Raw genomic sequence first — 15,000 nt, 5'->3', positions numbered from 1 at the left:
CCATATCCCTGTCTTTGAGAGTGCAACATTGGCCAGTAAGGGTGCTCTTATTGGTCATCAGTATGTGAGGGGCATGGGATTTAGCTCTGAAGCTACAGAAGGGGGGCTAGCTGGCTAATAAAGGTAATAACCAAGTTTCTTGCTATTAGATGGGTCATAACATTTTAAAATAGCTGACAGGTTCACTTTAACTGAAACTAATGAATGGCAAGAATCTCAATGGGAAGAAAATTAAGCATATATGCCAAAGCACATCACATTTAAGGTAGAGAGTTCCATATTCATAGATTAGTAAACCCTGGAATGACACACGTCAGTGCATTTACTGAAGATATAAATGTAAATCAAGGTAACTTGAAATGAGAAAAGGCGTAGGGTACACCAAAGCTGAATTCCCTTTATAAACATTCACATTCGCTGGCTGTCATGCTAATTTTTTGCCTTTCCTTCATCTAAGGCTTAGAACAAATATGCCGATAACGTACTCCAACTTTACTGTGAGTTATTTATTCATGCTTATTTCAGGTTAGTGATTTAGAAAGGAATGCAGCCCTTGAAACCACATAACAGTTACTAAACTAATATTTGTAGGAGAAAAGCAAAGACACTTAGGTATTTCTCTCAATTCAAGCATCTTTTAGATCTGAATAACCAAGAAATGTGTTTAACATTAAATATTGCATCTCAAATCACGTTCGAATTTTGTTCTGAAATGCAGACCACCAGATTATAGCAATTATGAATATAACTATGGTGCTCAAAACCGTAAGTAATATGAAATATTATACCAGTGAAAGTAATAAGGCTAAATAACACAAGTTTAACCGCTTCCATACCAGGCACTTTTACCCCTTTCCTGCCCAGGCCATTTTTCAGCTTTCAGCGCTCTCACACTTTGAATGACAATTGCGCGGTCATACAACATTGTACCCAAACTAAAAGTTTTATAGTTTTCTTCACACAACTAGTGCTTTCTTTTGGTGGTATTTAATCAACACTGGAGTTTTTATTTTTTGCTAAATTAACAAAAAAAGACCAAACATTTTGAAAAAAAAACCCCATGTTTTTCTTTGTTTCTGTTACAAAAGTTTGCAAATAATTGTTCTTCATAAATTTAGGTCGAGATGTATTCTGCTACATGTCTTTGGTGAAAATAACCCAATTTAGGATGTATTTTTTAGTTTGTAGGAAAGTTATAGAGTTCACAAACTATGGGATATATCTGAATATTGATCAATCCTGAAGTACTGACAGCCAATCTAATTTCTTGAGGTCCAAGAATGTCAGAACAGTACAGATATCCCCTAAATGACCCCTTTTTGCAAAGTAGACAGTCCGACGTACTTCATAAGCGGCATGGCGAGTTTTTTGAAGTTGTTTTTTTGTCATAATTTTTCAGAAAATGAAAAAATTAAAAAAATTATTTTCACAATTTTTTTTTTTTTTACATACTGTCACCAGTGCAGTACAGCGTCGTCATTTAACTGACACGGCGTTGATCAGGGACACTGACTGGTGATAGTATGAAAAAAAAATATAATTTTTTTTATTTTTATTATTTTACATTTTTTATTACTTTTTTTTCATATTTCACTATGACTAAAGTAGTACAATGTTACCATAGTAACATTGTACTACTTTGGGGAAGTGATCAGTATTTTTTTTACACAATTTGCTTATAGCAAAGAATTACTTTGCTATAAGCAAGCATTTACCTGAATGACATCGATTCATTCAGGGTTTTTTTGTTTTTGTGCTTAGCTGTGAATTGGCCACAGCTAATCACATGACACAGCTGGGCTGTGATTGGCCCAGCTTGCGCATGTGATCGCTGTGACCATTCACAGCTAGACACACTAGTATACAATGGATGGCACGAATGAAGCCATCCATTGTATATAACTGTCATGTGACCTGCTACCGGCAACGGGGCCAGTACTCAGATCTGTCATTGGCCGTGTCCGTGGTACACGGCCGGTGACAGATCGCGCTGCTGCACGGCTCTGCGGGCATGCAAACTGCGCATGCCCGAAAGGACGCCATATGGCGTCCACCCGGAGGGACGGGGGGGTTTGCAGGTCGCCATCTGGCTATAGGCTGGGCGGGAACCTGTTAAAAGCATGCTTAGTATCGTAAATCATCAAGATACTGCCAACCAACAAACAAAGCTGTCAAATATCTTTATGGGAATGCTATTTTTCACGTGGGGGTCACTTCAAGTTCTTATTTTGGAATCTTAAGCTGCATAACAAATTAGAGAACCAAGAATAGAGAAAGGATATCACTATCCACTATATACCATAAGGCTAGTTCACACTGCAGTATGTAATTTTTTGTCCCATGCATAAAATGCAGGCTACAGTGTGGAGTTTACAGTAGGCCAAGGAGTTTTCTCTGCTTAAATGAGCAGAGATTGAAGGAGAGGCCAACTATGACAGCCTGGTGACCAATTTTTCCTACTGGATTTTAGCTTCATCTATTTTGATAGTGCTCCAAAGTTAGATGAGCGCTATGCACATTTGTAAAGCACATCCCTCTGTTTTCTAAATGTGCAAATTTTTTTGGTTAAAACAGTGGTATTCCCATTTTAAGGCCATACTAATTTTACTTTTTTACATTGTCCCTTAAAGCAGAACTCCAAGGAATTTTTTTTCCCAAGCAGTGGGGTTCTGCCCATACTGCATGGGTTAACTGCTCATTTTGTCTAGGGGCACACTGAAAGGTTATACTTACCCTATCCTTTGATCCTCCAGGAAAACCACACTCCTTCACATCCAGTGGTGGACTGTTCCTGCCGCCCTCACGTCCAGAGCCAGTCTATGGGTGTGATGATGTCAGGAACAGTCCATTCACAAGGCTGCTAGCATGCGGGGTAGCAGAAGCGACAGGGACTGGTCTTGCATTAAGAGGATTGGCGAATTAGGTGGGTATATCTCCGCTCTGAAAACCCCTATACAAAAAGGAGCAGTTACAACATGCAGTGCAGCCCCGCTGCATGGAAGAAAACAATTTTTTGCTTGGAATTATATTTAGGCTAACCTAATAATGATGTGTAAAAGGAATAATGTGACATGAGAGGCACTCATTGCTTTTGGCACCAGTACCAGCAGCAACAAAGGTTTGCCTAAGGCAGCCTTTCTCAACCTTTTTAACATAGGGAACCCTTGAAATAACTTTAAGGTCTCGGAGAATGCCTGATAATAATTACTATATCTACAGCTGGCAGTACATTAGTGTGATGGTTGCAAGGAAGAATGCTTTTTACATTTGTGGTCATTGGGAAGAATCCCTTCTTACAGCTAGCTAAAAAGATTATTAGTGTCACTGGTTACTATTTTGAGAGGCAGAAGTTGCTCACTGCCCAAGGAACTTCTAGAAACCTCTGTAGGAACCCTGGGGTTCCAAAGAACTCTGGTTTAAAAAGGATGGCCTTAGGGAACCAATAGTTCCATTAAATGACACACTGCATGGACTACAATTTGCATTTCTTGGCAATAACAACAGCAATTTGGTGTGCAGTTTCTTCTAATACAAACTGCTTAAGCGTGGTACATAATGACCGTAATAGACTGAGGAAAGAAATGTGGATGTGTTAGCTATGTAGATTTTCTTTTCATATGGGCATTATGTTGCTATACAACACCACCACTTTTCCTTATCCATTTTTGTTAAGAATCTGTTATTCCCAGGCTGGATTTTTTTTTTCTGTAAAAAAGATGCATGTTTAGCCTGTGGTTATAGGTTACAGACCAAACATTTTATTTATGCGAACTCTAGAAATAATCTCTGATCTTAAATCAATGGAATCACCTATTTTATTTACTCTCCATTGTTCATTATGTACTTTATTCAACAATGAAGGCATATTTTAAAAAGTTTATTTTCTGCAGGTATGAATGCAATATCAGTACAGGAATGTTAGTATTAGAAAAGCATGAAGTTTAGGTTTAGGTTGAAGTTCAATCAATTCAAAACTTGGTAGCACTACAGAACATCAAACCTGAAATTCTAAGTTCCAGTTCTCTCTCTTTAATATAATATTAAAAATAAGGTGTCATCACTGTTCTCATGTTTAACTATAATTGTCAAAATCTGGTTAAGACTTCACAAAACCTTCAGTTTAACAAAATTATCAATCGTAACTTTTAAAAAATGTATTTATCCTGTGAACATTTACTGAGAAATAAAACAGGTTACAATACAATACCACTTCTTATTTATACACATTTCCATACCTGCCCTGTTTAAATTCAAGAAAAAAAAAAATAGAAATACACAAAACATTCAATATTTTTTTCAAGGTGTGTTTGGTCTTTATTAAAAACTTCCTTGGACATACAGCAGACAAAATTATCCAACAAATTCTCTTTACAGGTTTCGAAAAATAAATTTTTAAAAGCAGTTGCAATTTACACAATAAAATGATGCAGATAAACTCTTACCATACCTTATCATATGGAGAACCTGGTAACATACAAAGCTCTCAGTACAATCATCATTTTGGAAATATGTCAACCATCAAGACTTGAAATCAGGATAGGTCAAGATACTTTGACAGAAATTTTATTGGCTTACCAAATTTGTGAACAACAGCATAATAACAGAAGCACAGGAATATTTATATGGTAAAACAGGCAATTCAATAACTATTTTCAAGCAAAAAATTATTTTTAAAAAGTATGTTGCTTTTCACAATAGGTTGTTTTAACACCAGTAAGCCTACAAAGGAAATTTGAGGATAAAAGCAGTTGCCGCAGTGTTTTCCACTGGTATCTATGAGAAGGCATCTCTAAGAAGCATCCAAAGGAAGCTCAGGAATGCATTATTGGGGCACCCACTGTCATTTTATGTCAGGAGAGGAATATCAGGAAACAGTATTAAAATGCAATTAAAATTATATAAAAAAATTACAGGACCTCGGAGGATCCAACATAGTTGTCCAATGACAGCAACAAAGGGAAATGTGAACATCTGTATTTGAAAACAAAATGTGTAACTAGGCAAAGTACAAAAAATCTATACAACTCTTCAATACATGTGCATTTCCCTATATTTTCTCTCTTAAAAAATGTTGCAATTAAGACAAAAAATACAGTACCTGCTGATCCTTCTAAAAATCAAGTAAGCTTCTAACCCCTCTTGTGTACACTGCTGCACTGAAATTCCAAGCAGTGTTATCAGCCTTCCCTAAATTACCCCCTTCTGCTACAGAACACCCACCTTTATGGTATGGAGATGAAAAGAGGAAGAAATGTTCTGTAGTCCAGCATAAGAAAACTGGACAGGGTTGAAAATACTACTTTGGATTTCAGTGCAGCAGAAGCAATGTTCTCCCAATACAAACAGGAAGTTAGGAGCACAGTAGATTTATGACAGATTGACATTTTCTGTGCAGCCTTTTTAAAAGGGATAAAAACACAGATAAATGTGAATGCATTGTTGAGATGTACTGAATACTTTTTTTATTTTGCCTAGACATGCACCTCAAGAAACACTAAACCAAATTGTTATTCTCCAAAATAATGCATACACATCCAACACTTGTTTGGAATGAGCAGTGCATGTTAGTTGTGGTCATAGGCACTGCTCTATGCACACTAAAAACCCCCAAGTCTCTAGTCCATCTCAAGAGCAGGCAAGAGGGGGTGGCTATGTTTTACATATAGTCGGACCATGGAGAAAGAACGTAACTCATCCTTTAACAGAAAGTCGGATCAAAGCAGGAAAAAAAAAAAAAAACTATTTGGAGATTTGGAGGCTAAGAGCAATAGAAGGGAACTTTGAGTTCAGAATACATACTTCAATAGAATTATTTTCAAACCAGAGTTTAGTGTCGCTTAACACATTTCCTGCCCAACTGTAAGTTTAGGATCTTCCCAGCAAGTTCCTCAGTTAAAAAGGAAGTTATTTTACATGTTTTAAAAGCAGTTAAGATCACTCAGCTATAGGGTCTAGTAAGCGTGTAACAGACTCTGGTAAAAAAAAAAAAAGTATCAAGGAGAACACTTTGTGGTTTTCAAAATACAAGATCAAGATGGGTTTTCCTTAATGGCCCCAAATAACTGCCCCTAAAGTAGTACTGTTGCATCATTTGTGTGAAATCCTCCAATAATATTTGCAAAAAAAAAATAAATACACAACAATATACCACTCATGGAATACCTTAGGATATCTCTTTAAGGAATAGATTTATTTTGATTACGGTTTTCTTTTCATCTTCCATGAGCCATTAAACTTGGAGCAATGTATGATAAAAATCCACTTGTCTATCAACTATCCATCACTGACATATTTATCAAACTACACATTTTGGGACTTCCTAATTTTAGGATAAATTGGAAAATTTACTTTAATTAAACATTTGGAAAAGCTTTGGTTATTCAAAAAATATTACAGGATAAAGCTTTGATAAGTGCATTTTTTTTAAACATGATTGTCCATTTTTCATTTATGAAAAACATTGCAAGCCATCAAAATTTGGCCTAATAAAATTAAATTTAAGAAAGACAGACTAGGACTTTGTTTCACAACTAAAAAAAAAAAGAAAAAAGAAAAAAAAAAAAAAAAAAAAAAGGACAGAGAGCAACACTGGATAAGACCAATCATTTTCTACTGCTAGCCAAAATCGGACCAAGACTTAAAATATGTTTAAGTATGGAGTGGCTAAGCCTTTGTCCATGATGCTGTCCAATAGTAACAATTTTAGATTTTACTTATAGTTCCATACTACTGTACACAGGTGTATACAAATTAGCGCCCCCCCCCCCACCCCCCCCCCCAAAAAAAAAAATGTTTATCCAGGCTGTATTCCTTTCATGTTTCCTTTTGGACTCAGTACAGGAATTACTGCTTGAAGGCATCTAGGTACCAAGGGATATGAAGTCCTTAAATTGAAAGCAAACAGCAGTAGAGAAGCTACAAAGCATGCAGGGAATCCAGGAATTTGTGGAAACATGGCTAGCAGACAGGTAGCACTCAGCACTGAAAGGAAAATTTTCAATTAAGCTTATATTGGTTTGTATCGGTATTACACGGTTGAAGTTACAAATAGACAAAAAAATCTCAGTACAGCAATACATCTAATATTAACTTTTCTGAGGTGGATGCAAGTTTGGTCCTCCACTGAATTATTAAATTTAAAGGAAATCCTCTAGGACAGGATCATGGAAGTTGCCATTTTCAGAATGTTTTTGAAGGTGAATCTCTGGGAATGTTATTCTCATCCCTTAATCACTGGCACCTTCTCTGCACATGCTTGTCCTAGGTAGAGACCCAACAACTAGTGAAAGAAAAGCAAGGATGGCAGTCCCAGAATATGCATCTTTTAAAACTAGCAGCAATGGCAGTTACAAAGTTTCCAGACAGGTTCTTTTTGAAGTGATTGTCATATAGGATGCATGTGGGCTACCATTTCTGGCCTCCTTCTGAAAATTGTAGAGGTCTTCCTGTATCTGCCAACAATGCTTTCAAGTCACAGACCCAAACAAGTCATTCTGTAAACAAGCGTGAAAAGGTGTCAGAATGCCTTATCTCTATTTGTCTTGGGTCAGTGACACTGATTTCAAAGGATTAGCGTCACAGCTAGCAAACTAGTATTCTCAAAAGGAGGGATCAGTAATGGTGGCCTCCATTTCTGACCTCTTGAAAATTCTAGATGTCTTACTGTATCTGCCAACAATGCATCTGACTCACAGACCCAGACAAATAATTCTGTAAGCAAGCGTGAAAAGGTGTCACAATGCCTTATCTATATTTGATTTGGGTCAGCGACACTGAAACCAAAGCAATAGCATGACAGCTAGCAAACTAGCATTCTCAAAAGGAGGGATCAGCAATAGTGGCCTCCATTACTCTCTGGTTTCAGATTCTATATAATGGCTCCAACATATTTGGACTAAGGATTGCAAATATAAACAACCTCTATGCCCCCAGTCACCAGATCTGTTTTTTAAAATATTCTCCTCCAACATTTTACCTCTAGCTCTCGCAAGTGTCACGTGGAGGTCTATGAGAACCATTCAATTCCAAAAAGGCACAGTGTGCAACTTTGGGTTAAAAGGTTACTATTTGAACCACTTCATCCATTCATAAAATTCATCCCAAAATGTTTGGGTGAAGTTTTCTACAAAGAGGAACTGAACTCAGGAATCTGTGCCCCCCCCCCCAAAAAAAGGCAGGCGGAGGGCTAAGGATTAGCCACCAGCATTGCCGGTGGTTTCCCTGCAGCTGATCTTTTCCCTGTTACTGACTTACCATGCCTTGTTCTGCACAGTTCATCAGTGTGGAGGCAGCCATCTTGGTAGAGAGTTTGGTTTTGTCTATCAGAGCCTCCAGTAAGGAAAACGGTGAACAGTACAGTAGTGACACCAAATCTCACTCCAAATTGCCTTGGACTAGCACTCAACTATGTTGATGAATGCACAGGAAAGCCTACACACTCTCAAATGTCATTTAGTGTAATGCTATTTTTTTTTTAGGAGGGCTAACACAAAATGTACATTTTGCAGGGTACTACTTAGGCACAAATAACACTTACTGATGTTCTCAGTAACATAACAAATCTTCACTTTTTTAATTTAGTTCCACTTTAGGTGTAGGATGGTCTACTGAAATTGCCCACCCTTAAGAAAACTTTTTTTTTTTTTTTAAACACTGCACCATTAATCAAATCTCTGTTTTGTATCTGGGTGCAACTGAACCTTCAAATATCTTGCAGTACCAACAGCTGTCAGTGAGTTCTTAAATGAACTGTCTTCCTTCTTGACGGGATTTGATGAGATTCACTGCAAATGTTTTACCAAGGGCTCATAGGATTTGTTATGACAAATATGAGGAAGCAGAACAGATTTGCAGGACATTTTCTGAAATAAAGCAGTCGGATTGTTAGATCTTATTGGAGCCATGTTTCTGCATATCTCTGACATCACTCTTCCTGTCCATATCATCTTATTTATTTTAGATTTCAAAATTAATCCTCTTTGGTGTATGATTAGTACTTGCTTTATTATTTTGCCCATCTGTTGTGTATAAGCAACACATGTATTCTCATAAATTCTTACCAAAGCAGCAAAGTTAACCTCAAAAGGGCAGCTTCAAGAATTAGAAGAAAGAGAGATCATCACAGTCCCACCTGTACTATGAAAATAGCTGCAACCATAGGAGTTCTGGAGCTTTAGGCTACGTTCACACTAGCCTTGTGTGCAGGCGGCAGAGAGGCGTTTGGGAAGCGTTTTTACCGCTTCCCAAACGCCTCTGCCAACTCTGCACATTACAGCACATGGTGCTGTTCTAACAGGAGCGTTTGTGTCGCGTCGCGTTGCGGCAAAACGGACGCCTCTGGTCGAGTCAGGAGGCTTTGAAGCCTCCTATTCTCGTCTATGGTGCCGCTCCGCAAACGCCCGGCCGGCGTTTGCGGTGCGGTTGCGGGGCGTTTGCGGAGCGGTAACACCACTCAAATGCATTATAGGCGTTTGTGGGGCGTTATTAACGCTCGGCAAACGCCTAGCAACCGCCGCTAAACCGCGCATGCGGCGTTTGTGGAGCGTTTGCCGAGCGTTAAAAACGCTCCGCAAACACCGGACCAACGCTATAGCGTTTGGCAAGCGTTGGCAAAACAGCCTAGTGTGAACGAGCCCTTAGGCTCTGTTCACATGGCCTATGCCAGCATGGATCTGTAAATATTCGCATCAACTGTCATCTGATCCTTTCCTTTTTAATTTGTTTTTTGCAAACCTAAATGCGTTCAGAATTAAACGGACACACAGCCATTTCTATTTCCTAGCTCAAAGAGATATACTGCATTCGTTCTAGATCTGTATAAAAAAATAAAACAGACAGCTGGAATACTCCTCTGACGGGGGCCCAAAAAAATTAAAAAAACAAAAAGCTTCCCTCACCTCCCCTGATTGAGCCAAATACGTCATTTGTGCCTCACATTTCCCCCTCCAAGACACTAGGAGGCTTTCAGCAGCAAAGTCCGCACTATCAATTCGCCATCGACAAGTCAGTAGTCAGGGCTAGGTGTCGCTAGCTGCTGAAGGACATGGAGCTAAAGTTAATAGGGCCAGAGAGCATCTGCCTTGCAACCATGTCCAATGCATGTGGTTGCTATGCAGTGATCCAGCTTTTTTAGGGGTAAAACAGGTTGAGAAGGAGGCAATACGCAGAACGCTTTTCATAGACGTGGCAAGGACTGCTGTACATAAGAATGAGCCCTATGTGCAAGTGCATTTACAGGTGCAGAGCTCATGTGCAGCTGTTGGTGACAAAAACCCAAACAGGTCATGGATCACGGTTGCTTCAGTGACCCCTAGATTCTACTGACAAATGAATAGCTGTGATCAGTGGCTAAAAAGCTGATTGCAGCCTTTCGCAACAATGTGAACGTCCCCCCTCCCCCCAGCCACTACCCCACAGTGTGCCCTGCCTGTCAACCGATCCTCCCCGCTGGGTGTCTGCAATTAGCTCCCTTCCACAACCTGCTGTTTCTTGTTCGCTCCCAAATCTCTGCTGCTGCTTCTTTCCCACCTGTAACAGCAGAGACAACAAGCTGCACAGGATACCATATTGAATGTGCTCAATGGAGAAGATCACATTCTTTCAAGCTGGCAAGCGGAGATCTGAGAAGATGGATCTCATCTTCCTTAAACCCTTCACTTTCCTGTGCTCAGTACTGAACACTCTGGTGTTCATTCATAACAGAAGGGATAGTATACATGAATGAAAAGTATACTATCCCTTCCATGTGCAAAAAAAAATGTTCAGTGTTCAGTAGTAAGTGCCAGGTGGAAGAGGAGAAGGAGACTGAGGTCTCAATCTTTCTCTATCACTAAAGTAAAACATCAGAGGTCCTTTTTGACCCCCTTATTTTTCCAAAGTGGCAGTAATGTTAAAAAAATATATAAAATAAAAAAACAACACACGAAGGCTCCAAGTACATTGGGCTGCACACGTTAAAGTGTACATAATGTGCACATTGGTGTGTAATTTGCATGCATGCTTTCTTGTTAAAATGCATCGTAGTGCTTTTTTTTTAAAATTACATTAAACTCTACGTGCTGAATTTCAATACAATGCATGCCTGCATCAATTTCTTGTAGTGTACACCATCGCAGCACACACAGCACTTTTGAATGGGCAATAACACACAGCATGAATGTGAAGAAAACCTCTGAATCCTTAGTGTAAGTTGCTCATTATATTATACTTTTATTATGTGCTTTCAGAAAAACTAAAGTTTTGTGGGGTATCCTATAAACTTCCAAAGCTGTAACACAATCAAAATAAATATAGCAGGAATGGTCCAAGCCACTTAAGTTAGAGGTGGAGATCAAGGCCAGGCAGCAAAAGGGTTAAATAAAAAATTAACAGTTTTAAGCAACTAAACATTTCCACTTTGACATAAAATAGTATAATGCACTTGCATTGAAGAAATAAAACTATAGACAAACTTTTTTTCATTTTGGATAGAAAAAGCAAGGGTTATACCCCGTCAGATTTTTTTTTTTCACCATCTGAGTACCATTGGAGAGATTTCCCTTCACTTCCTGTTCCAGAGCCAAACAGGAAATGAGAGGAAACCTCTGCAAATTAGGGGAATTTCCCAGGTCACAAGAGCTAGTGTCCCCATTGGAAAATTGCTCTATTACTTTTCTGGGAACAACCCAAAATTTTGTATTTTCTTTTACTTTCACTTTCAGTGATAATGGTAAACAGGACAAATGGAGAAGGTGAATCTCCCTAACGGGGACATAGACAGTAATAAAAAAAGGACAAGCATTCAAATCCCTCTCCACTCTATCCAAAATTTAAAAAAAATAAAGTTTTGCCTTTAGTTATACTTTAAACAGCAATTTCAGTAAAATAAAATCAAATTAGGGAACTGTTGATGCTGATGTTGTGCTTAAGTTCATTGAATCTTCCTGCCAGTATATCTGCTTGCTCATACATCCTGTACGGGCAAGCAGATATACTGACAGACCTGCATGTCACCAGAGATCTACTGACCGCTGGTGCAATGCTTTACAGGCTCCTGCAGACAAATATAATAAATGCACATTTTTTAACCTGTAAAACAATGTGCATTTATTATTTTTGTGCAAAACCTGCACTTATCCTTTAAAGTGTTAAAGAATTTACTCTAGTCCCACAGTATTCCACACTGCCTGTTTCCAAGCAAACAAGCAGGAAGATGACAAAGTCTGTTGGAAACCTGATGCACCAGCTTACATTCAAAACTAAAATTCCCATTTTAATGGATTTAAAGGGAAACCTTTTGAAATCTAACAAATCCTCTATGCATACCAGGATTCCCACACAATAAATGTTGTATAAGTATTATAGGAATCTGTTCTCACAACAGTGTATTCAACATTCAAATAGAATAAAAGTCTTTGTCAGTTTGCATAGAGAAGTTCCCTTCCGTCCAGATACTCAAAGAAATATAAAATGGAATCACCACTAGTGAGGAACCTTCAGCCTCTCACCTGATGGATAGACCTATTAAACTTCGGTCTAATCATGCTTTTAACCCTATTATCCCTGGGAGTATCTTTCATGTTTGAGTCCTCCTGTGTCCCCCTGTGGATTGGAAAAGAATGTGAGAAAGAAAACAAACCGTGGCAGAGGGCTTATGAGCTTTCAGCCAGGACGTAAAGGTGGATGGGAACCCCCATATATCCAAAACATAATGCATGTACTCCCAGGAAAGAGAATCAAATGCCTTATGTACAGTGAAGGAAATAAGTATTTGACCCCCCTGCTGATTTTGAATGCTTTCCCACTCACAAAGAAATGATCAGTCTAAAAATTGAATGGTAAGTGCATTGTAACACAGAGACAGAATAGCAACAAAAAATTCAAAAGAAATTTACGTCTAACAAATTATGCACTGATTTTCATGCTCATGAGGGAAATAAGTATTTGATCCCCTTCACAAAGCATGACTTAGTACTTGGTGGCAAATCCCTTGTTGACAATCACAGAGGTCAGATGTTTCCTGTAGTTGGCCACCAGGTTTGCACACATCTCAGGAGGGATTTTGGCCCACTCCTCTTGGCAGATCCTCTCCAAGTCTTTAAGGTTTGGTGGCTGATGTTTGCCAACTTGAACTTTCAGCTCTCTCCACAGATTTTTAATCGGATTAAGGTCTGGAGGAGACTGGCCAGGACCTTAATGTACTTCTTCTTGAGCCACTCCTTTGTTGCCTTGGTCGTGTGTTTTGGGTCATTGTCATGCTGGAACACCCATCCACGACCCATTTTCAATGCCCTGGCTGAGGGAAGAAGGTTCTCACCCAAGATTTGACAGTACATTGCCCCGTCCATCGTCCCTTTGATGCGGTGCAGTTGTCCTGTCCCCTTAGCAAAAAAACACCCCCAAAACAGAATGTTTCCTCCACCATGTTTGACAGTTGGGATGGTGTTCTTGGGGTCATATACAGCATTCCTCCTCCTCCAAACATGGCAAGTTGAGTTGTTGCCAAAGAGCTCGATTTTGATCTCATCTGACTACAACACTTTCAACTTTCGACCTCCTCTGCATCATTCAGATGTTCAGTGGCAAACTTCAGGACGGGCCTGGGCATGTGCTCTCTTGAGCAGAGGAACCTTGCGAGCACTGCAGGATTTCAATCCTTGTCGGCATGTGTTACCAATTGTTTTCTTGGTGACTGTGGTCCCAGCCACCTAGAGAACATTGACAAGATCCTCAAGTGTAGTTCTGTGAGGATTCCTCACTGTTCTCATGATCATTGACACTCCACGAGGTGAGACCTCGCATGGTGCACCAGACCTAGGGAGACTGACAGCTGTTTTGTGTTTCTTCCATTGGCGAATGATTGTCACCTTCTCACCAAGCTGCTTGGCGATAGTTTGGTAGCCCAGTCCAGCCTTGTGTAGGTTTACAATCTTGTCCCTGACATCCTTGGACAGCTCTTTGGTCTTTGCCATGGTGGAGAGTTTGGAATCTGATTGTTTGATTGCTCCTGTGGACAGGTGTCTTTTATATAGGTAACACAATGAGATTAGCAGCACTCTCTTTAAGAGACTGCTTCTAATCCCAGCTTGTTACCTGTATGAAAGACACCTGATAGCCAGAAATCCTGCTGAATGATAGGGGATCAAATACTTATTTCCCGCATGAACATGCAAATCAGTGCATAATTTGTTAGACATGCATTTCTTTTGAATGTTTTGTTGCTATTCTGTCTCTCAGTGTTACACTACACCTACCATTCTATTTTTAGACTGATCATTTCTTTGTGAGTGGGCAAACATTCAAAATCAGCAGGGAATAAAATACTTATTTCCTCCACTGTATATCTAGACCTAGAATCATACCAGGAGTTCTACTGTGGTGCGTCAAATGGATAAGATGAATTACTTTGTGAGTGCCAAAAGGGTACGAAGCCCCCTTGGTCTTTATGAATAAGGTGGTGCAAAAATCAGTTGATTCTGGTGGCAAGGATTTTGGCGAGAATTTTAATATCCACATTCAGCAGGGAGATGGTTCGAAAGTTATGAGGATCTTGGGAATCCTACCCAGGTTTTGGGATCATGACTATTTTGGCTGTCATTGACGATTGGGTGTAGATCCGAGTGGGAGTGCAGGTGATTAAAGAAATTGGTCAAATGAGGAGCAAGGGTGTTAGAGATTTTTTTGTTGTATAACGCCAAGAAGCAGTCGGGACCAGGAGTTTTGTGCGTTAAGTGTTTTATTTGCTGCGAGGACTTCGGTAACAGTAATATCAGCCTTCAATTTATCTGACAGACTGGGAAACACCAGGAAGGTGAACATCTTGAAATAGGGCATCCGCCAGGTCCTTCCAAAAGGGTTGTGAGGGTTGGTACAATTTGAACAAAACTGAAGTGAAGGTGTCTACAATTTTGCAAGGATTGGCTATGATGACTTTGTTAGGTAAGCGTAACCTAAATCAGTTTAGTGTCCCTGGTGTGGGTTCTATAAAGATTAGCCAGCACTGGGCCTGGTCTGTTGGCGCAA

The 15,000-nt window shown here is 39.3% G+C and overlaps 1 protein-coding gene across 4 annotated transcripts in view; it reads right to left on the bottom strand.

The window, feature by feature from the left end:
• The window catches only part of ARMC8 (armadillo repeat containing 8), a 182,637-nt gene that overhangs the window by 57,830 nt on the left and 109,807 nt on the right, over positions 1–15,000 (bottom strand). The gene's annotated exons all lie outside the window — the stretch shown is intronic.

Source organism: Staurois parvus, unplaced genomic scaffold (assembly GCF_062004578.1).
Source record: "Staurois parvus isolate SC_StPar_1 unplaced genomic scaffold, SC_StPar_1.0 ptg000011l, whole genome shotgun sequence".
NCBI classification, from domain to species: domain Eukaryota; kingdom Metazoa; phylum Chordata; class Amphibia; order Anura; family Ranidae; genus Staurois; species Staurois parvus.
This window is presented reverse-complemented; position numbering and strand designations above follow the sequence as displayed.